The 21173-nt window shown below is 44.2% G+C and overlaps 1 protein-coding gene across 14 annotated transcripts in view; it reads left to right on the forward strand.

The window, feature by feature from the left end:
- LOC135921341 (uncharacterized) overlaps nt 1-21173 on the forward strand; it is a 1279318-nt gene that overhangs the window by 1234358 nt on the left and 23787 nt on the right. For 12 of the 14 annotated variants that reach the window (XR_011508243.1, XR_011508238.1, XR_011508245.1 and 9 more), the window contains one exon: nt 2897-3045. The exons of the other annotated variants lie outside the window; for them this stretch is intronic. The gene's annotated coding sequence lies outside the window, so the exon portion shown is untranslated. The remainder of the gene's footprint in view (nt 1-2896; nt 3046-21173) is intronic. 14 annotated transcript variants of the gene reach the window in all.

Here is a 21173-nt window from a genome sequence, read left to right on the forward strand (position 1 = left end):
CGTCTAAGCGTTACGGCAGTCATCCGATATTAGCATGTGGCTCCGTTTTATGAAAGCATATTCAGAAGAAAAATTCACGTAATGTTTAATAGTCTGGCAAGTGACCAGCAGTTACTGTTTGTAATGAACACTCGGAAGCGTTGACGCAGTACATTTCTTTCAGCCGAGCCACCAAGGGCGTCGACATAAGATAACTAAGACCATATGGTAATAGAACTGGGTCGCGACACATTTCTCAGTCACTTAAAATGGCAACAACGGCAGCTGGTTTGTTAAGTGATGAGCCTTGATTGACGGTCACCTATTCCAAAGGCAATGCTGAAACAACTACCAAATAAACAGGAACATGCCCGGGCTGATGCCCCTAAAAGGTTTGCGGAGGGGACTCGTATTGTTTATAAGTTCTGGGGTAAGAAATGCATGGGCCTTTTTGCTTAGTGAAAATCACATCGTGCGTGTGCGTGCGTGTGCGTGGGTGTGTATGTATGTATGTATGTATGTGTATGTATGTATGTATGTATGTATGTATGTATGTATGTATGTATGTATGTATGTATATATGTATGTATGTATGTATGTATGTATGTATGTATGTATGTATGTATGTATGTATGTATGTATGTATGTATGTATGTATGTATGTATGTATGTATGTATGTATGCATGCATGCATGCATGCATGTATGTATGTATGTATGTATGTATGTATGTATGTATGCATGCATGCATGCATGCATGCATGCATGCATGCATGTATGTATGTATGTATGTATGTATGTATGTATGTATGTATGTATGTATGTATGTATGTATGTATGTATGTATGTATGTATGTATGTATGTATGTATGTATGTATGTATGTATGTATGTATGTATGTATGTATGTATGTATGTATGTATGTATGTATGTATGTATGTATGTATGTATGTATGTATGTATGTATGTATGTATGTATGTATGTATGTATGTACGTTTTTCTTACATTCTTGATGTCGTGTGATACACTTATATGACACCCGTATAAAAAGAAGTAGCTGGCCCTATTTGTTGCAGTCAATATCTTATGTATTCATGCTAATGAACAAAAAAGTAATTAGAAACGATAGATGTTCCTACGTCAGAACTACGCACGAGCATCTAGAAAGCGTAACATTTCAGTTCGGTTTAGGTGTTGCTAACATCATAACCATGCCCTCGTTTTCGGAGATTTTCTCTACTCTGTGCTGTAAGGGAAACATGCGGTGACAATAAATGAGCACCTCTATACTATACTAAGCTTATTATGGTTTTTTACGCCCTATCTGCTTCGCACCCTTGAGCTACTAGAGTGTGGCTGGCTCACACAGAATCTTGCATCTAGCCGGTCATAAAAACTACAGCCTGCATGGATGGACGGAATCGCATGTCGCTCTTTCATGGCTACCAGGAATCTACTCTGCCGTTCAAAAAAATAAAAAAATGAATCGTGCCACAATCGTTGCGACGGCGAAAGAGCGTTGCCCGTGCGAATTCTTGAATGTCGCGATATGCGCGATTCGCCTCCAAAATGCGCCACTTAGAATGATACAAATGACAACATAAAGCCGGAAGTAGGCCTGTAAATCTCCAAAACGGGCGTTGCGAAAAGCAACGCTGCCGTATACAGATGTTTATTGCACGAGCACGCGCTAGATGGCGCTCGGGCTTGGATGCGCCGCGTGTCATGCACCCAGAATGCCCTACGAATTCGATGCGTTCCACTGAGTGACCACGCGTGACAGCCCTTGCGAGTAATTTACACAGATAAGGCTCCACGAAAATGAACGAATCCATTGCTCGGAACGCACTACAGGCGGGGTTCCAGCGACGGTACACTAGAGGCATCCCATTCTAAGCGTCGGAGGAGCTTTTCTTCTGCAACGCCGCTCTGCGCTCTCGATGCCCGGTACGCCGTTCATGAGGGCCCGAAGGGGGCAACCGAGCGTGCAGCGATAGCTTTGCCACATTTTCCGCTCTACGGCTCCGCTTCGTAGCACGCCCTACGCTCATCCTTCCTGAACAAGAGCGTTTTGTTCTAGATGCTTTCGGTCCTATACTTTTCCCGTGTTATTTGCTTTGCTATGCCCCATGTTTCTCACCGGCCTCGTCTCTTTCCTTTGAGTGTTGCTTTTTAAGCCAAGTTGCTTAACAAGCTGTCCTTCGTCTCCATTGTGGGCACAACACGATGGACACACTGCGTTTACTGAGGTTAGAAAATTTTCAAAAAGAAGATGTCGCATGCACTGATAGGGTAGTTTCGCCTGTTTAATTTTATTACTTGAAGAGATGGGCGTTGCTTCTGTGACAGATGCGAAATATCGCATGAGTAATTAGCAGCATGAAATGATTACCTTCATAATTATTCACCTGAGCGCAGATATCTCCTTTTCCAAACTAAAACCGAGAATTAGCTAAAATATTTGTGCTAGGAAATTCTAAAACTAGCTCCACTTCAGAGACACCCGTCACCAAAACATGCAAAAAAATATATATTAGCTTTAGTGTTCTGATTATCCAGAACTGCTTTTCGCACGCTTTCGGTAAAGTTGGAAGGGTCAGAAATTCTTTGGTGTTTGAGATCAGAGAGGTTTCCTGTTATATAAGTATTCGTCTACATGGTACTTTGCACAGGAGGGGCTAGAGGTCAGAGGAAGGCTCTGGAAGGTGGCGGGCTGAAAGAAAGTGAAAGTAATGTAAGGGGACATTATTGAAGCTCGTCCGAGGAAAGGCTAGTAGCTGTGTATGACCAGTCCTTGGCATCCTTGACTCTTGTCCTTGACTCTTGGCATCAGCAGCTCGAGCGAGGGTCTCGAGCCAAAGCGATGGCACTGCCTACAGCGCTACATGTATATTCCCCACTACATTTACCCCTGCAGCATTTACCCCCGCCCTATCCTGGTGACCTGAGGTGATGACACGATGAGGAGGTGGTGGTACGGGTTCAGGAGGCTGACGGGAACCGTCTCGCAGCCATGGCGTCAATTGTCCGAAAATGACGTCACCGGTTCGACCACGCCGTTCACAGGTGATGTACAATCGACGATGCGGTACAGACTCCGATATTTAGGAGCAAGCTTTCGGCTAAGGCCTGGAGACTGGAAGAGACTCCGAAGGCAGACATGAGAATCCATGGCGAAGGACTCAGTGGGCTGATTGTTATAGCGGAGATCTTTTTCGATGCATTGGATCATCATCATCATCATCATCATCAACCTGGCTACGCCCACTGGAGGGCAAAGGCCTCTGCCATACTTCTCCAGCTACCCCGGTCATGTGCTAATTGTGGCCATGTTGACCCTGCAAACTTATTAATCTCATCCGTCCACCTAACTGCCGCCCGCTGCTACGGTTCCCTTCTCTTGGAATTCAGTCCGTAAACCTTAATGAGCGTCGATTATCTTCCCTCCTCATTACATGCCCTGCCCATGCCCATTTCCTTTTCTTGACTTCAACTAAGGTGCCATTAACTCGCGTTTGTTCCCTCACCCAATCTGGTCTCTTCTTGTCCCTTAATGTTACACCCACATTCTTGTTTCCATAGCTCGTTGCGTCGTCCTCAGTTTGAGTAGAACCCTTTTCATAAGCCTCCAGGTTTCTGCCCCATAGGTGGTACTCGTAAGACACAGCTGTTATAAACTTTCTTTTAGGGATAATGGCAAGCTACCGTTCATGTTCTGAGAACGCCTGCCAAACGCACCCCAGCCCATTCTTATTCTTCTGATTATTTCCGTCTCATGATCCGGATCCGCAAGTCACTACCTGCCCTAAGTCGATGTATTCCCTTACCACTTCCAGTGCCTCGGTATCTATCGTAAACTGCTGTTCTCTTCCGAGACTGTTAAGCATTGCTTTAGTTTTCTGCAGAATAATTTTTAGACCCACCCTTCTGCTTTTCCTCTCGAGGTCAGTGAGCATGCATTGCGATTGGTCCCTTGAGTTCCTAAACAAGGCAATATCATCAACGAATCGCAAGTTACTAAGGTATTCGCCATTACCTCCTAAACACAACTGTTCCCAATCCGGGTCTCTGAATACCTACTGTAACCACGCCGTGAATAGCTTTGGAGAGATCATATCTCCCTGCCTGACGCACCTGCCTCATATTTGTCCATCCCTTCTTAATTTCCTAGGTGACACAAAAAGACTGCCTAATTAATATTTTGTAGCAACCATATTTGATTTACTTCTACTTCAATTTAGAAAAATTTAAAAGTAAAAACACAAATTCAGAGTATGAATGTTATTAATAATATTATTCAAAATTTAACTTGCTTATGATAAATATATCTTTTACTTATCATATTTGAGTAATAAGTTCCTATCAAGGCAAGGCTCAGCATCGTATTAAACACTACTTTATCTCAATTATTATTCGTTTATTTCTCATTTTAGATTATTCATATATTTTCCTTTCTTGTGTCACTTATTAACTAATTTATTGTATTTTCCAATCACATTACCACCCTATTCGTGGCCTGTCCCACGTAGTGGTTTTACGCAAATAACTGAGGCTTGATCAACATAATTATCACAATGTGTTGAGGCCACAAAAATTACGATGGCACGATAACATTTTGTTGCAATTCAGAGTTCCCAGAGTGCCCAGAGTTCAGTGTACGATCACGTAATACTTAACGCCGCATACGTTACTCGGAGCGCACACTTGTCCAAATTATTTCGATGCCACACAGAGTGACTGAGTGCATACCACGCGGAATACGAAGCGTGCATATATGTGCAGATATGCGTCCACATGCCTTGAAAGCATGCTTCAAACCATAAGCACTTTCCTGCTGCCGCGCGTGTGGCTTAGCTATGACGCCTCATTCTTCGTGGGATGTTAGTTTCTTACACCATCTATGCGTAAATGAATAGCGCGTGACCAACACGTAATTGTTTCATCTCTTATTGGAGTAAAGCGTAGACCAAGCGGGAAAAACTACTAAAACACCGAACTTGCTACGATTCTTCAGTTATGAAAAAAGAAAACGGTACTTTCTGATGGCTTCAATGCGCGGCATCTCTTTATTGCGGCCAAGCATTCAGTCTCTTGCAGTGAAGACAGTGAGAATTTCCGCGCATACGCAGAGTAAGCCACGCGTTATTGTCAAGCTGTAAACCTTACTCGCCCATGCTTCTAGCATTTATTATCTGAGGTCCTCACCTGAGGCCTTTCCGCTGAAGCATACAGTGTGTTGCAGTGAAGCGAAGAGAGAATTTTTGCGCGCGTACTAAGTGTATGCAATTTATGAAAACCGGACACCCCACTGGGCCACAGTTGTAATGTTTATTCTTATTTCATATGGGCACCTGTGTCCTCCGTCTGCTGGTATTATTTTTCATTTCGCTTGCTATGCAAATTTTTTCACCCGGGTACGTACAAATATTGTGGAGAGTATTTATAAAGCACATTCACCATCATGAAATACGTATAACTCCCCGTCCCTCCCCCTAAAAGAACAAAAGAACAAGAGCAATATCTATGAGATCACAAATGACGTAAAAAAGCGTTTATGAAGTGGAAGCAGAAATATGAGCTTAGTCTTCAGAAATCATCCCTCATCTAATGAATATACAAACATGCATTTGTTTTATTGGCATTGCTTGGACAGAATATTTTGAAACCAATGGTTATTCAAACAAGGCATGTAATCTGAAAAAAGCGTAGAGGATTCTATAATGTTTTGAGGTTCCGAGCACAAGCGGAAATACTTCACCCATATCTGGTACTCTAACGAGACACCACAGAGAAACAACCTGACAAAACAAAGCAAGTGGAGAGGTTACCAACTTCATGGCAGCATATTCTTTCTACACTTCGTCTTATAGCTCGGAGATCACTCAACTAGCCTAAAAGAAACAGTGCACTGACAGGGAAGCACTTCTTAATTAGCTGTTAATTCTCGAAACATGCTGAAGTAAGCTTCAGTTCACTGTATATGCGTGCAGAATTGCGGTAAATGAAAATGCTTTCATCCAAACGTATACCGCTGCGGAGCGTTGTCCCCATGAGCAACAGTAGACTTGCTTGTTGCTATTGTGCCATCAAGCCTACTTCATGATTTATCGTATAAAAAGACGTAAAAAAGGAACCTATATTATTGTTTCAAACATCCCTTAGAGCGCGTACACAGACAGGGACCAAAAGAACCACGAAGAGAAACGCTGACTTCCAACTAATCTTTATTTTGAGTGACACGCATATATACTGAGACAAGAAGAGAAAAGCGCCCCCCAGAAAGCTCAAAACCGACATGAGTATGCATTCAAAATTCAAAGAAATCATGACCGCCACCTTAAGATGTAAAAGAGCGCATGTGTGATCTCAAAAAAAAACAACAAGTTCTTTATCTGCTAATGCAATTGACGGCATACTAACCGAGTCACTTCAGCAATCACTGCTGCTTCAATGATAAGTCTAGTGCACTCATGAATATGCCTAGCTAAGATAGTGATTTCTTCAAAAAGCGGGATACAGCCGCATGCGGCGGTCATAGTTTCTTTGAATTTTGAATGCATACTCATGTCGGTTTTATGCTTTGCGGGGGGGAGGGGGGGGCACATTTGTCTTGGTGTCTCAGTATAAATGCGTGTTACTCAAAATAAAAATCAGTTGGAAGTCAGCGCTTGGCTTCGTCGTTCTTTTGGTCCCTGTCTATTTACGCGCTGTAAGTGATGTGTGAAACAATGAAATACCAACTAGCCCGTACCCAAACCCTGATACAAATGTTAAGACGGTCAATTTGCTTTAACAGCGTCTCCACAATGCTTACATGTACTGCGATGACATTGCATAGCTAGCGAAAAGGAAAATAATGCCGGCAGACGAAAGCCTCAGGTGCGCACCTGAAATAATAATAAATACTATAACCGTTGACCAGTGGGGTTTAGTTTTTGTGATATTCCCTCTTAGCATCAGTGCAACACAATGTATACTTCAAGGCGGAGGCCTCAGGTGAGCCCTTGAGATAATAATGAAGGCTAGAAGCATGGCCGAGTGAGGTTTACAGATTTTATAATAATACGTTTGCACTTTATAATAACACTCGCTTCACTGCAATACATAAAATGCTTGGCCACATTAAAGAGATGCCGCACATTGAAGCCATCAGAAAGATCCATTTTCTTTTTTCATAACTGAAGAATCGTAGCAAGCTCGGTGTTTTAGTATACCTTTCCCCTTGGTCTATACGCTTTATTCCAATGAGAGACGATGCAATTACGTGTTGGCCACGCGCTTTTCCTTCACTCATAGCGGGTATAAGAAAATTATATCCCACGCAAAATGGGGGGTCATAGCTAAGCCGCACGCGTGGCAGCAGGAAAGTGCTTATGGTTTGAACCATGCTTTTACGGCTTATGTAAATACATCTGCAAATATATGCGCGCTTCTCATTCCATGTGACATCACTCAACCACTCAGTGGCGTTAAGTCTTATCTGATCGTACCAGTGCTCTCGGAAATGTGCATTCTGTAGTTCAACAAAAACCTCCCCTGCCATCGTTATTGCTGTGGCCTCAACACATGGCTCCATGGTCATGCTGCCGGCGTCTTTCTCCTTTTCGACGTGGCACGTGTGCACGTTCCGCATGCATGCTTTTTCAGCGGCATTGAAAACGGAGCGACGCGGCTTTCGACATCGAGGCGCGGCGTTGCCAAAGGCCCTCACACAACCCCTGCGCAACGTTGCGCAGACATTTCTTGAAGCATTTCAAGTTGCTTCACGTGTCACATGTCTCGGAGTGATGCTGCTCCTATCACCTAATGGGCTTCAATACCCCCTGCTTCATCGTGTTCACCACGGCGGCGGCCCAGCGTCGGAGCGTACACAAACCTAAATCTCGGTGGCAACGTCGGAAGCTGCGGCCCAGCGTGCCAGGTTCTGCTAGCACTTCTGCTAGCACGGCGGCCCAGCGTGCCGCCGTGCTAGCAGAAGTGGCCTGCGGCGAGAGCCAATAGGCGCGCAGCTCTGCCTCGCGGCGCCCAGAGGATGCATTTTCCTTATCCGTGGCTCGGCAAATTATCATTGATAAGTAATTGGTCGGGCCAACGTTCATATTTGCGGATAATTCTTTAGCAGTTATTTTTTTACCTTTTACCTTTTTTAGAGAATATGAGTCTCTGTAAGCTAACAATGCAAGCACCAGAGAAAAGTGTCCAGAAAAATGAAGGTTATAGACAATTAAAGCAGCAGAATGTATGACATTCCGAAACACACCTTAAGTTTTCATGTGCGTTAGAGACTAGACAGACTATGAAATTCTAATATGCTGTCATATGTGCGCTCTATTTACGCGAGCAAAATGTGAACGCTCCAAATTGCGAGACAGCTAGAAACCCGGGCAGGACAGCAACACTCGAGAATGATGGCGAAGAGAAAGTGGGGATCGTTACTCTCGTGGTAAGCCCCTCACTCACGGGGGATTCGAGATGACACAAGCTCGATGAGCCTGTTATTAGGCTGCTTTCAGGGCTGCCACTTGCGAGCGCATGGACATAACCAGTCGGCTCCGCATCTTTCCGTCAATGACAGCACGTTACTATGCCTGTCATGATGGAACTGCCCTATAAGCCCCGTCAGAGCTGTTATTGTGGCTGACAATATCCTGTCATCTGCGTTCGTATCTGACAGGAATACCAGGCTCACAGCTAAAGCGAAACTGAAGGCAAACGCGAGCCGACTAAAAGGGACGGGAGAAAGAGTTGTACAATTAGTTAAAGGCTAAGACGCAGTTGGAAACACTTACGCCAATTAGTTTTGCTTGCGTCAAGCTTGCGAAATGCTGTGGCCCTAGAGAATCTGTGGGGATCAATTCCTCCGTCAGAAGCCATGCTGAATCCCCGCAAATACCTCGTGAGCTTCTAAGGATCCATAAGCTGTAGAGTTTCCTGTGTTATCATTTCTTTTTATGTGTTCTTTCCTCAGCTCAAATTGTGCAACTGCTGATCACGCCAAATGCTTCTAGGCCATCTTTACGTAAGGGTGCACCAACGCACAGTCTACCACGAAGTGCGTCGACAGTGTCTACCAGTCATTATAAAACCATTGTATTTCGCAGTATTTGGCGCACAGTTGGTTTCTCTTCATTCAGGCTGTCGGTGGTTAACTTATGTAGCCCGCAATCACTAATTTATTTGCCTTTACCTTCAAAATTAGGGGTTAATAAGTGCACTTTGGTCTACTAATAATATAACGATAGCAACCGCAAATGAGGTCGCGAGCATCAGAACGTATGCACCCCCCTACCCCTAGAACAATATAAGGGCAATCGAACTAATTTGTTTCAAGAGGCCGTAGTGGTCTAAGGTCGAATGCACACGTTCCGCGCAAAAGTGCTTCCTGAGACAATATGTTAAAGAGGAAAACCACTTGCTACATTTTTCCATGCTATATTCGAATCCATACACCGCCATTTATAGTTGCTTGCAAAGTAAATCTTTGTTTCCTTTCATGCTGAAGAGTATACATCCGCAAGCTCAGGTTTCCAGAACAGCACTGGGCTAAGGTGTAATCAGTTGTGATAGGAGAACACTTGCGTTTATCGAAGCCACGTTGGCAAGTAAAACCAAACCTGGAAAGTGTTTCTTTCCTAGAGTAACTTCATACTCTTTTATCAATACATAAATTATGCTCAATGTAGTACACCAGATGGAGACGAAAGTGATGAAAGCAAGGAAGGCACAGAGGAACTGAGCTCTCGTTTTAATTGAAACGGGGAAGTAATAAGCAAACAGTATATTCTATTGGATGACAAAAGGAACCTGCAGTCGGTGAGAGCGGAACCCACGTTTTCCGCATTACGCGTGCGATGCTTTACCAGTTGAGCGACGGTGGCGACTGTTCTCAGGTTCGCATTACCAGGCATATCTTCATGGGCACAAGATCTGGCCCTGAGAATGTTAACCAGCGCCACGTGCGGCCATGGAAGAAAACTTGGAACAGTCCTTTCGCCCCAGACGTCACGTAGTACTTAAACTTAGGGGCAGAGAACTGGCCAGTAAACGCTTGCGTGCAATCTCCAGGCGCCAAGGCTGCCAGAGTCGAGAGGAGATGGTGAACGCAAATCACAGATATTTTAGCGCCATTCCTGCAAATTAGCGACAAGGAAACTCCTCACCGCAGATCTCAGTACATGACGAGGCGTTGTCCTGACCAGAATTATAGGAGTTTCGGTAAGATGCATTTTTACTTGGAAGGCAAAAATAAAATATTTGGCGTTCCTCGGTCAGTCAGTACGTTCCTCAGTAAGATAACTGCTTGACACCGCAGCAGCACCAGTATCACTCAGTAAACGGTTTGGCGTGCAATACTAACACATTTCTCCTAGACTGACCTTAAATGGCTCCTTCGCCTCACCGTTATCTAAGATGTCACTCAAGGACATCTGACACAGGTTTTTGCACATATGCCAGGTGCACTTCATATGCGTACTGCATTTAACGTCCTGTTACGCCACGATGGTACATCAGAATTTTTCATGTGCTTGCGCATAACACGATTTATATAATAAGTTGCTTAGTGTTCGAGCTTAGATGCGTCCCTGTCGCAGAAAAAGAAGATGCGATGCTACAATGTTGAATGGAGTGTTATGCAAACCGTACAAAAGGTCGTCTTCACGCGACATCGCGAACTTCCTGATCTCACGCTGCTAATCGGCGGCGTTGCAAGCATTTTGAAAGTTATGAACGACAATGGTATGAAGTTAAAATTTATTATAGTTGCCCAATGATAGCGATATGATGCGTAACTGACATGATGCCGCTTTTCGCTAAGTTCAATGTTTGACTTTGCTGTTTGTAATTAACCCCCCTACGATAATACCCAACTCGGGTGCTGTGCGTTTTTGTAATAAATAAATAAATAAATAAATAAATAAATAAATTACGACGCACGGTTACTTTATCTGCTATCGGACTTTCCACTCCATCACGTCAGTTGTTACAGCCGACCGAGATCTATTACACTTGCCCTTACTTGCAGATCAGGGCACTCTAAACGTTGAAAAAAACAAATCGCTCAAGCCAGTTAGGACTCGGCGGTGATGACAAAAATAAATGGGCTGAAACTATCAGGATGACAAGTTGGAAAAGGCTGGTTGTCCTGGAATTGTCATTAGGTCAGTTTGCGTTATTTCCATCAAAGAACGCGCCGAGGTAGGAAAGATAAGTGAAAATTTGAAGGTATTACTTCTTTACATAATGCACCTCATAATTAGACGCGTTATTGGCGCCAGATATAAAGTTGATTTCGTCTTTTCCTGCAGGAAAACATTTTAAAGTTTAAGCTCCCACTTTACAAGAAACTCCATTGAATATACATGTCAATTTACACAGCAAGAAGTTTGTGAGATGTGTTTCGGGCATAGTAAATGTGGGCCCGTTCATATTGGCAAGGTTTATGCAACCAATCTGTCCATTTTATCAAAGTGTGCCCAAGGGAGCATCAAGGGTCACAAAAATCATGGGGGCCGTCCCATGTGGCCGTAGATCTGGCACAAAGTGCGGGTACTGTCATCTTTTCAGTAATGCGAGATAATTTTCGAAAGTAATAACCATTTCAAACATAAATTTGTTGGGGTCTTCCTTATTTAAGCAAAGAAAGAAAGGAAGGGATGCTTGCGTACGCCATCCTTCCTCCATGCATCTATAGGCGTTAAAGAATTGCATTTCTCGATTGGTAGCTCCAGTGTTTGCTTTAGTTTAAGCTTTTAGGCTTCTTTGTAATTAACACTCAGTATCGTTAATTGGTATCTTTAATCACTTTGATGCTTATATACGTGAAGCTTCATCGATGATTCACCCACTTACTGCAAAGTGTGTTGTCATCTGTTTAACCCGTTTCCCTGTTTTCACCGTGCTAAAAGGTATTCATGATGAATTTCAACCAGCCAGTCTGCTTGCCTGTCCTACCCAAACTGTTTCTTGTCCGTTTTCAGACGTCGATGCATTTCAGTATGTTTGGTCATACCTGTTGTTTATTGTGCCCTTTATTTTCCATATATTCATTTTGCGGCTAAAAGGGGTAGGCAGCGCTACTTGTAGGCTACAAATATATTCATAACAAAGATTAGGATACCTCGACGGAGAGGTAGGTCCTACTCTCGTCTGTTATTTTCGTAAACATCCTACTGTCCTTGAGGAAAAAGAAGGCTTGTCCAAGTTTCTTGCGCAAACGAACACCTCGCGCATCGAAATTTCTACTCTCCGATGTACCAGCTGTCCACAGAGTCACCCGACTCAGCAACGTTCCTCCGTACATCACAAAGTGCGCGTAGTTCCTCTAGGAGGGCGAGTTCTCGGTGTTCCTCAAATACCTGCTGCCTCGAGCGACGGCTGCACCTAGGCATTTGGTTTTGGGAAACCGGGGCAGTGACGGCTGGCGCCTAACGAACCGCACCGCCTTCCGGCAAAGCCATACAAGCGTCGCAAGAAAGAAAAAAAAAATAGGTACGGGGTTCCCTATGCGCTAGAAATGGCCCCATTCGGAAAACTTTTTTTCTTTTTGCAGCTCCTCGCGCTTACGTCCAATTTCCTCGGCGCTGCCGTGTCCTTTGCACCTGGATCTCGTCGCCGACTCCGGAACGGGCGGCCACGCCAGTAGTCGAGAGACCTTTGACGATGCGCCGGGTTGGCTGGCCTTCGTTACGCGTCTTTTCAGTGCACAGCGTCTTCCGGGTTCCCTTCAGGCGCTCTTTTTTTCAGTTCTGTCGTTGTTTTGCTTTGACGGCGAACCGTTCTTCATCATTTAGGCTACGCCTGTACTTGTTCAACGTAAAAGGAGCCACCTGGAGTTTGCCCGCGCTATTCGTCTTGATTACATCCCTAGTCTCGAGGCCACGTGTTCCCGGAGACGATGCCGTTGACAATGACGTGAGCCAGCTTCACCCTTAGGACGCTTACAACGACCTAAATGAAGCCGGGCAATAGTAATTGAAACTTTTTTCTCGGTGTCAATCTTGCGAGTCATACGTACTACTCAGAAAGCTGCCACTAAAATGTATTTCGTTCGGTTCCTAGCCAAAGCAGAAAGGCGGGATGGTTTCCTTACCGAGTAACGCGTCGTGACAAGAGATAGAAAGTGTTGTAAAGTAGAAATCAAACAGACAAAAATGGCACCTCTTTTTTGTACCTACCACTTAAACTTACTGAACCAGTTAGCGGGTGGAAAGAAACCAACCCAAAACAAACTTCACCACCCATACATGTCAAGTTCAACTTTAAGTGAGGGAGTTCATTTCCTGCGAGATATGAACTTCGAGGCATCGGGCGTGTTTTACGTCTCCCTGAGTTTTTCCTTAAGCCTTTTCATCACTCAGACCTATGACGCTGTTTGAAGGCGCAGAGAATGCATATCGGGATCATGAAAGTGTTCAATGCAAAAAATCGACATGCCGCAGCTAGGAATTATGACTCAAAAGGTAAAACACAAGAAGCGTGATCTGAATGACCTGAATAAAGTTTTTCAAACGCTACCATACACGCCCCCCCTCCTGGAAAACGGTATTTTACGACTGGTAAACATCACACAGCCATGCAACCGTGACAAAGAGGCAGTGAATCATTGAATATCAAATTCTCACACGAAGCACTTTCCTTTGTAGCTTGTACAAAAACGCGTGTTCCAATAAAATAGCATATTGTCACGTGGTAGTGACAATATGTTCAATATGTTCTTCATATGTAATATGTTCACGTCTGGACAATTTTGCCCTCGCAGCAGGCTTGTCGCTTCCAAAGCTACAAATTTTCTTCTCTGGCAACAGTGACGTCGGGAGAGAGAGATCGATAGAGGCATTTTTATTTCAACAAGGAATCTGTCAGCAAGCTCCTCCTAAGAGAGCACAAACGTGTATGTTCACGACGGGGAGTGGCAGTTGCAACGACTTGTGGGACAAACCAATATGACTGATAGTTCCTAATTATAATGCCGATTTGTTCTACGATACAAAAGTACTGTGACTTACCGATAGCACTTCGAACCTCCTGTATATAGCCCGCCTGGGCAATGTCGAGCTTAACGTAATAACAAATTCTTACTTAGATCACAGTGATAAAGTTGAATACAGTAACAGGTACAGTAAGCAAGCAAAAAAAAAAACTTACTGTCAGAAATTGAAATCGTGGGTCCATTAATAGGCTGAAAAGTAGGACTTTGCAAATCTCATCAAAGTCATACTTAACAAAAAGGCAACTTGGGGGAGTTGGTGGAAGCTCGTATTTGACAAGCAGCAGTGCAAAACTAAATGTCGAAGAAAGTATAAGGCAACACAAGCGCTGACTCTAAGTCGCATTTGGACCTCAGCGCTTGCATTTTTATCCTGTTTTCTCCGTTCTAATTTCGTTAGCACTGCTGCTTGTGTCAAATATGAAGAGTCAGTCTCATTGGAACTGTCAGGACAAGAGTTGATAGCGTTTGCTTCCACGAACGGTTAGTACAGTCTTAACCGGATTTGCACTTCGACTCTTGCAGGACTTTTGCGGCGAATGTATTAAGGGGTTTTGTGCGGTAACGGTGGCGGAAGCATGGTCTGTATGACATGTGAAACGTAAATCCAGCAACGCGGCGTGAGCCACCTCACCAAGAGGGCCGCATGACAAGGCTGGCGCATTGCGCGTGCACCATCTTTGGTAAAACAATAAACGCTACAGGGAACATGCGTTCGTTATGGCCGACACTGTAAAAGCGCGAAGTTCAGATGAAGTCAGATGTTTGAATATCTACACGCAAATATCAAAGCAATTACGCTCCATATATTGAAGCGTTTGCGGGTTTTGGGGCAGATTTCGGCTTGTGCCTTATCATTCTGCGGTTACCGCCACTGGGATAGAACGACTTCCTTGAAGTACAGCATAGTCTTCTTTGATCTACTAGATTATTTTATCTTCGTGCATCTGTAAAGGTCTTCTATAGCTCGGCATATGTGAATTCGCTGACAACGTGACGTGGGCAAGTGTCCCACGAATCACTGACCAACATTTATCTATTTTTTTTCAGTAACGATTGCACCGTACCAGCAGATAGTTCATTTTGGCGTTCGTGTGTTTGTTATATTCAATGAGCTTGCACAAGTGTGCTCAGAAATAATTAAAATAAAGAAAGCCGCTTTACACATTTATAACAGCATTCGTTTGCATGCCGCAAGCTGTCATTATCATCTACAAAGAATCCGCAATGCACTACGGAACTGATTTCGATACCGTCTTGATTTACTGCTAGAAGGCAAAGAAAAGGACACCATATGGGGAGACAGATGAAATTACTGTAATCGCACATACCTAAGTCGTCAATCTGAAGTGAAAGACATCGTATATACTGGGTAAAGGCAGCGAATTGGCCTTACGGGCGTAACAAATTGCAACTAACTCTTGAGAAGGTGATCCATCTTGTTAAAAAATAAAGACGCCCTTACTAGATTGATAATTGAAGCAGAACAGAATGACAGTCTGGGCTCTCACTGCGTCAGCGGTTATTCGCCATCGCTGTTACGAAACCAGTTATCAATGTTTAATCCTGATTGACGTTCACTAGGGATATGTATATACATATGAGCACTGGCCATCATCCATCACCATATAGTTGCAACCCGCATTGAATAAATTCTTTTGATGAAGTCAACACATGGACCGTCTGTTTCCGCAGTCCGTGCCTTATTTGATGTATTTTCTTCCTCTTCCAACGTGTTTGCGTGTGATACCACCAATAGAAGGTTACGTTAATATTGCTATGTGAATTGTTGGAATACAATATTGTAGCCTCAGATCTTTTCAAATTGACTTTAGCACATTGGCGGCCTATTAATCGTCTATACAATTATGCCATGACTATCGTCCCTGATTTGACTTTTACTTTCTCTCACAGAATAAAATAGCATATTGCGCCTCGTACTTGCAGATCTGAGAGTATTCAGATAAAGACACACAAAGTGAGATCCCAAATACATTCTTTTCAGCCAAAGTTCTGTATGAGGCGGGAAAATGTCTGTGTAGAGTGGCCTTTACCTCGGTTGTGCGAAGCGTAGCAGAGATTTCCCGAAAGAAAATATTGTTTCACTATAGGCAAAAAGCGCGTTTACTGACTTGTAGATTTGACGAATTTGAAGGCACACTACTCTAAAGTTAACGCGTTGTACGTCTCCAAATTTTTTGGTGTAAATCTACACCGCTAGTACTATTGGCCAACGTGAGGGAAATTTATGTCTCTCATACAAAACTTTTGAAAAAATCGCAATGCTTCGGCTTTTGGGCAACTGCCTCTGAATGACTCCGAAATCATTGTTTCCTTTCTTGCCCTTTTTAGCTAAGGCGATGAAGCTGAAAAACATTCCTTACTAATATCCTGACGATGCACTGCAGTAGTGCCATGGCGCTCACCTGCTGGGCTGGTACATCGTTGCTGTACATGGGGAGCACCTCAGATAGCAGATGGAGTTAGAGATAAATGCCAGGAATAGGCTCCCCCAACCAGTCTTTAAAAACATGCTGTACGCTCTCCCGCGTGTTCGCTACCTGAACGCACCGTAGCAGGAGTAAGAATGCAGGAGTACAGAAAACAGAAGCTCAACTCGTTTCATAGCAACAAAAATGGCAAAAAAAGACAATCTGAATTACTCCTCTTCACAACAAAAAAATTTCGAGTTCTGAATTTAGTAAGAGTGTGATGTTTGTTTTATTATTAAAACGAGACACCTCATTGGGATGACCGCAGAAGGGTGTTAAAATAGGCTCAACTTTCTCAGTTTACGTAAATTAACGCATCATTTTTTTTTGCAAAAATAGATTTACCGGTTGCGTGTGGGTATTCTATCAAACTTTCATGAGAACTGGTGATAATTATGTTTTGAAAATCATGCCTAAAATGTTAAAATTTTCGCCATTGTCGTAATTTCGGTATTGCTGGGATTTTATAACGAAATAATTACGGAGTGCAGTTGTATGTTCGCTTGTCCGTTTACGAGAAACCTTTTGAAAATTAGTCAGAAATATGTTTTAGCTACGGCGCCTTAGCTAAAATGTTAAAAAGAAAGAACTCATTTCTGGGTCAGTCAGAAACAGTTGTTTCAAAAACCAATGTTTGGAACTTTTGCAAAAAACATACTCTGAGTGACATGAATTGTACTTTCCGCAGGACAACAGTACTAGTGGTGTAGAATAATAGAGAAGGTTTTCGCGGGGTACAATGTGTTAAATTTATAGTAGACCTTCGAATTTGTAAAATATGCAAATCATTAAAACGTGCGTTTTGAACTTTGAGTGAAATTACACTTTTTTTCATGAAGTGCCGGCTACGTTACGCACAACCAAGCTTGATGCGTTTTTACAGACACATTTTGCCACCTCATAAAAATTTTGCGGAAAACATTGAACACACTCAGCTACATGCTAATGCGTGTCAACGTATAGTATCAGACTTGTAAGCATACGCGAGCCGCTTGTGCTTAAAATATGGCAACAAAACAGCGTCGTCATTGGTCCACCATCGTCTCGCATGCGTGGACATGGCTAAAACAAAATGTTTGGCGATGAGAAACTGACATCACCTGGCAACATATCGGCAAAAGGGGTAACCAAAATGCGCGCTAGAATTCGACCATTTCTTTCTTGCCCGTCAGAGCGGCGTCGTTATGGTATCGAACTTCAGCGATTGCTGATCGCCATTTCTTGCCTTTCGCAGTGGGGCAGCCGATTGTTGGCGTCCTGCTTTGCCGTCGTCCGCAAGGCATCAAGTATTTTTTTTCACTGCGTTTTTGTTATTCCTGCATTCTCTTATGGCGAGGGAAGACATCAACCCTATTTTATAATTTAGGCCAAATGACCGTGCGTTTGATCCGATACTGCCCCTCTTGTCATCAGCATCCCATCCACGTGCTTAAACGACTAAGCAGCGCGCTTATACAGACCTACTTCTGAACGGTGCAGGCTTCCCAACGTTTCATTGAAATGTATGGCCTCTCCGGGCAATTGTATATATGAGCAGCATGAATGACTGTAGTCAAAAGAAACCGATCAAGAAGACACTCTTGCCAATGGCTCACGACTACCGAGATAGCGCTGCAAGCAATTTGTAATGAAGACTTTGATCACGGTAATTGCGCACATTAAACGACAAGCCACGTCCTACATAAACGGAAGCCAGCTTTCTTTGCCGTATGCGTGCATAGACCGTGTACAGCACGGTAATCGTGGACGGCGCCACATATGGTCACGTGAAAGCGCCCGCCATCGACCGGCTGCTTGTCGTCGTTAGCCCGCTTGTTTACAGCGAACACGACGGTCGCATGAACGACTCATACTGCTGCTATTTTGGCCGCCATGGTGAACACTTAGTCCGTAGACGAGCCAAAACTTTGGCTAAAGTTGCAGATGTGTTGGAAGTATAGCGCTCGCTTGTTCGTTTTGACAGCACTACAATACTTCCACTTTGCGAACTTACCAGTGCTCAAGGCGACAGAGGCAGCAGCCTGATCTTTGCTTCTACCTTTTGTATTCCACTCGTTAAAGCGTGATATTTGTGAGGCCGTTAGGGCCGTTACCCTGTTGTCAACTGCTCGTAATACCTCTTCGTTCGGAAATGGAACGCGTGTGCTCGCGCTGAAATTGTCACCTTGCAACGTGCTCCGAGCACGGTCGTTGGTTCCAACCGCATCATTCTTGTTTCCAACGCTGGTTGGATAACTTAGGAATAGTTTACTGATCCCTTTCAGTGCGATTTAAAAATGTATTCACCTATGCGTGGACCAAAAAAAAAAACTTTTCAAGTGGCGGAGCGATCGCCGGCCTACTGGTTGATTTCCGCCGCTGACGAAATTTTGCGGTGGTCGTTTATAACTTCGGTTTGCCTTCGTAGGCATGGAAAGTCAAGTGGCATTGGTATGATACCCCGTACCCTTACGTGTAGAGAACATATAGCGCTTCCTTGCATCCTGATCGAGTTTCAACATTCCGCGATGTTTTGCGCCAGCCATGGCAGTAACTCGGTAATGGTGCGTTGATGCTGCAGTTGGCGCTAGCCTGGAAGTCATTGCCACTAAATGGCCATTCAGCGCTGGTGTTTCAGTTTGTTGCGCGTGCATGCATTGCGGGCAGGTGGGCACGAGGAACGGTCATAAACACGGGCACCCCTTGTGCAGCTGAAGCGGACGAAGCTCGACCGCAGTCTCGTTCCAAATATTCCAGTCTCTGTCGCAGTTTTCGCGTCTTCACTCTTCATCCTCACGTCTTGAATCTGCACTTCTAGATTTAAAGAAAGCAGTGCTAAGTATTCCCCGACCTCTTGGCGGAACGTTCCTGCACAGATCGGCGGCGGCTGATTCCTGCTTGCTGCCGGTTCAGAAAGCGTTCAATGGTGACGTGTCCGTGTGCAGTGCACAGACTGTTCGCTGTAAACGGCCCATAGCTGGTGAAATAACACCCATGTAGATAAGTGAAATCAAGGATATGTGTATACTCTCTAACGATGAACGTCACTCTAATCCAGCGCTATAATGTCGCATGAGTATGATAATAACGAAATTAGCACATCGGGCCAGACAACGTTTTAGCGCTCACTATATTACGTGAACGCTACACATGCCACACTCGACACTAGGTGTAGTATTCTGTTTCTCCGAACTATTTCTCCCTCAGCGCTCAGGTATGGTTTCAGGGCTATGCAATGTCACTGTTCAGAACCTTCCCGATGAGCTTCACTTTATTAGTGCAGTACGTAAACACTTACTTGCGAACGGAAGGTTTCTAATTTGATATTCGAAGCAAGCGGCCAAAAGACGTTTTTAAATCGGCCTTCTTTAAAGCATGTTGTTCACCTGCTTCTGAAAAGTATTTTACATCTCTGCTTCAGCGACCTTCACATATTGCGTGGTAGTATACACCAATCTAAACTTCTTCCTAATTTTTCAAGTAGTCACATTTATTTATTTATTTATTTATTTATTTATTTATTTATTTATTTATTTAGGAATGCGACAGACTCGTATGAGTCCAAGCAGGGGTGAGGATACAGAAAATATACACACGTGTGAAAGCCGGGAAAAGAGAGGCACACAAAACGAAATCACAATATGCATCCAACATTGCACGGCATGCCTATATATTGGTTAGATATAGGAATGCCATTGAGGCAGATGTTTTCCCTGCCTCAACGCGCAATTTTCTTACTCAGTATTACGTTGGCGACAAAGACAGTGATTGCATGCCTCATACTAGAATACTGTGGATAGTCGAAGGTGCGGCAAATTTCAACAAAATATTACTGTATTAGAGGAGAATGTACAAAAAAAAACACAGAGGGACACGAACGGGACAGGAGTTTAGATTTAGCGCGGAGTAAAGGGACGTGAACGAGTCAAATAGATTTTTATTTCGTTCTACTGCCACTCATTCCAGCCCAAGACAACGCACATTTTAAAATATATAGCTGCTTGTTGTATACCAACAATGAGCGACGCAATTAAATAGGATTTCTGCGATTATAAATACAGCGCACCAGCGGATGGAGGACTGAAAGAAAGAGTGAACGCACACAAGCGCTCTCTTTCAACTCAAAAGGTGCCCAAATAGCCCGGTCCCACACCGTGAACCCTACGCCGAATATTCTAGAACAATGCCTGACAGAAACAAATCATCTGGCAGCAAACGTACTGCCGCCCAATCCGCACAAAAATTGAGAAATATGTGAAAGAACTCCTCTGAATGGCCACTGCTAAAATTATTCCACGAGGAGAGGGAAAGTACTGGGATGGGTGATAATGATAAGAGAAACGGTGAGTGCTTATGCATAACGAGACAGCTGCCCTGCTAGAGCCACTCGTCTAGCTTGGTGTGCTGCAGAAACTTCAACGGCGCCTTAGTTGCCCGCAGTGGCGTGGCAACAGGGGGGGGGGAGGGGGGCGGGGGGCCGTGGGCCCCGGGTGCAAGGAGCCAGTGAGGGGGGGGGGGTGTCATATACGTCTGAAGACACCCCTGTTTCCGCCGGCTACACTCGGGGAGGGGGGTGACAGAAGCCCTGTGGGCCCCGGGTGCCAGACGACCTAGCTACGCCACTGGTTGCCCGCATTGAAGTTGCAGCATCAAGATCCAAGGATGGCGTCCTCCGACAGTGCTTGCTTGCCAATGCTGGCTAGGGAACTTTCCAACGTCCTTCGTTCCCGCATATA

The sequence above is a fragment of the Dermacentor albipictus genome, chromosome 9, assembly GCF_038994185.2.
Source record: "Dermacentor albipictus isolate Rhodes 1998 colony chromosome 9, USDA_Dalb.pri_finalv2, whole genome shotgun sequence".
Classification (NCBI taxonomy): domain Eukaryota; kingdom Metazoa; phylum Arthropoda; class Arachnida; order Ixodida; family Ixodidae; genus Dermacentor; species Dermacentor albipictus.